The sequence below is a fragment of the Rattus norvegicus genome, chromosome 1, assembly GCF_036323735.1.
Source record: "Rattus norvegicus strain BN/NHsdMcwi chromosome 1, GRCr8, whole genome shotgun sequence".
Classification (NCBI taxonomy): domain Eukaryota; kingdom Metazoa; phylum Chordata; class Mammalia; order Rodentia; family Muridae; genus Rattus; species Rattus norvegicus.
Window position 1 is genome coordinate 56,633,020 of NC_086019.1, and position 3,275 is coordinate 56,636,294.

Here is a 3,275-nt window from a genome sequence, read left to right on the forward strand (position 1 = left end):
GCAGGAGACACAGCTGGCAACTGATGCATCACTGAGGAACCAGAGCAAATGTAATCAACTTGTGGGCTTCAAGAGGGCCCAGGGAGTGGTCCTTTGTCACCTGGCCCAAGAAACTGCCTTTCCCACAGGCAACTCACTGTTTCTCAGAGGAATGTTCTCCTCACAGGATTTTACCCAGCCCAGGAAGGGCTTTGGCTGAAATGGAGACTTTGATCTTTTAGTAACAAAAACATCAGAAAAAAAGCTGAATCAGTTGTTTGAGGCTTCAGGAAAAAAAAAAGCCTTCTGACAGTTTCCCCTCCCAGAGCTCAGCACAAGCCAGACAGAAGGCTCAGAAGGGAGCCTGCTCTCCAGGGCAGAGGCAGCATCTGTGTTCTGCAGGAGGCCACTCATTCGAGCTCCTTTCCTCTGGGTTTGAAGCCGTGGGCATCACTGTGACCTGCAGCACTCCCAGGCAGGTAGAACACCCAAGGCCTGGCCTGAGACAAGCCAGCAGACAGTGCCCGGGATGATGGCCACCCCAGTGGAGCTGCCTCAGCTGGCCTGTGTTTTCCTGACGGTCCTGCACCCTGAAGCAAGGCTAAGCAGGCAGGGGAGTCCTGTGCACAGCTTCTGTTTCAGTTCTGATAAAGCTCTTTCCTCTGTCAGAGAGGAATCTCATGGGATTCACTGTCTTGAAATATACGTGTACAGCCTGAAAACAACCTGCACTGCCACAAGTCAAATAAATGCCCAGACTGGAAAAGTCAGGGTTTTTCTTAGAAGATATTCTTTCCTTCGTCAAAGAAATTGCTGAGCAGACTTTAGGCCTCAGGAGCTAGAGGCCTGGAAGGCTAAAGACCTTACTTGCTCAGATTCTTGGTTAAAATGAGCCTGCTGGGGTCTTTGCTGAACACTGTCAATGGTAGTAAACCCAAGTCCCTCAGAAAGACATGCTACTGTGGCATGCTGGCACTATCAGCAACCTGACCACACACACTAAGAAGCATAAAATAGGAAACTGCATTTATTTCTGGGCCTGTGTCTGTTAGTTTACTTTCCTCTGTGTTCTGACAAAAGCCACTTAAGGACAGATTTGTTTTGGCTCACAGTTTTGGACTACAGTCCATCACAGAAAGGGAAGCATCCACCCATCCATCTTCCATCATCCAGGTTAGGGAGCTGCTCACATTGTGTCCACATTCAGGAATCAGAGTTAATGAATGTGAGCACTCAGCTAGCTTTCTCCCTTTTAATTCATCTTAGGAATCTCAGGACATTATTACATGGTCTTCCTATATCTGTTAACTCAGTTTCGAAACTCCTTACAGATATTTCCAGAATGTTCTTTCCTAAGTGATTCTATATCCCATGCAGTTAGCAAACAGTAGTAACCATTACACTCCCTGACCATTCATCTATCCACCTCTCCATCCACTACCCTTCCATTCATCATCAATCCATCCATCATCCATCTCTCCATCACACATCCATGATTTATCATCCATCCATCATCCTTCCATCCATCTGCCATCCATCCATCTGCCATCCATCCATCCATCCATCCATCCATCCATCCATCCATCCATCCATCCATCAATGTATCATTATCCACCATTCATTCATACACCAACTCACACACCAGTCCATCCATCAATCCAGTGATCCATTCATCCTCTATCCAAGCATTTATTACTCAGTCCCTCCCTTCTTCACACGGTCTATCCACCCATCCATTCTCTGCCTTGTTCCAATACAGGGCCAATTATTGTGAGTTTCTTGATACCTAATGAGTAGAGAAAGAAGTTGAAACCGAACAAAATAGACAACAGAGAAACGGTAAAAAGAAAATGAAAGCAATGTGAAGTCAAGTTGATCTTTATTGGAAATCTTCCATTAAGTTGAAAAGAAATAAAAAGAGAGAGGGAAGAGTCAAAACACAGTTCTCTGTATTTAAAAAATAAGTCTCAAGCAACATAATGGTAACAATTAATAAAGCATGCAGCTGTGAATTAATATTTATTTATTTATTTATTTATTTATTTTTGAGACCACATCTCACTATGTAGTCTATGCTGTCCTCAGCTGTGGAATCAGTGGGATCAAGTCTCATGCTGGTTTCATATTGAAAGTAAATCAAACACATCTTTCAAAATCAAGATAATTTTCTGCTAGAAATATCTAAATTTATGTGGCTTTTTGCAACAGTGTTTATTTTAAACTTAAAATCACACCAAGAAAGGAATGCATTTTTTAAAATCATTATCAGAAAAAGCACACAGAGAGGGTGTGTTTGAAAGGAATCAGAGACATCTGTCACCATGAAGGTAGAGCTGTGCAGTTTTAGCAGGTACAAGATCTACTCTGGACACGGGCCTCGCTATGCCAGGACCGATGGGAAGGATTTCAAGTTTCTTAATGCCAAATGTGAGTCTGCATTCCTTTCCAAAGGAACCCTCGGCAAATTAACTGGACTGTCCTGTCCAGAAGAAAACACAAGGAAGGACAGTTGGAAGAAATTCAAAAGAAAGGAACCCGCTTGCAGTCAAATTCCAGCAGGCCATCACGGGTGCTTCTCTGGCTGATATAATGGCCAAGAGGAATCAGAAACCAGAAGTTAGGAAAGCTCAGCGAGAACAGGCTATCAGAGCTGCCAAGGAAGCAAAAAAGGCTAAGCAGGCATCAAAGAAGACAGCAATGGCTGCTGCCAAGGCCCCCACAAAGACAACCACTAAACAATAGATCGTGAAGCCTGTGAAGGTCTCTGCTCCCCGAGTTGGTAGGAAATACTAATTTGGTAGATGAGAGTTTAAAAATAAAGATTTGTCTTTAACTCAAAAAAATTAAAGAAAAGAAAAAAGAAAAAAGAAAGAAAGAAAAAGAAAGGAATCAGATGTTGGAGTAGTTACTGGGTTTGCGTTGGGTCAGATCTCCCCCTCGTCGATGTGTCTCCATCTTCCTTTCATGTCTCTGTTTCTTTTCTGTGACAAAACACTCTGACAGAAGCTACTTAGCAGAATGGGGTGGGTTTATTCCTGCTCACAGTTCTAGGTAACCGTTCCTTATTACAGGACAATCACAGATGCAGGAGCAGGCTCATCTGGTCACATTGCAACCACAGTCAACAATAGAGCAGCCGGATTCCTGGACTACAGACAACTTTTTCAACCTCATGGGTCAGCACAGAAAAGAAGCTCTGTAGAGGCTTTCTGTCACCCGTGGGCAAACAGTTTCAGGAGGGAGAGACATGGGTTATGGCTTCAGCATTTCCTTAGTACCAAGCCCCATACCTGACT

General features: G+C 43.7%; 1 pseudogene; it reads left to right on the forward strand.

Annotated features, from left to right (window-relative positions):
- Positions 1–2,294: 2,294 nt before the first annotated feature.
- On the forward strand, positions 2,295–2,787 carry LOC134484866 (large ribosomal subunit protein eL24-like; annotated as a pseudogene).
- The last annotated feature ends 488 nt before the right edge of the window (positions 2,788–3,275 follow it).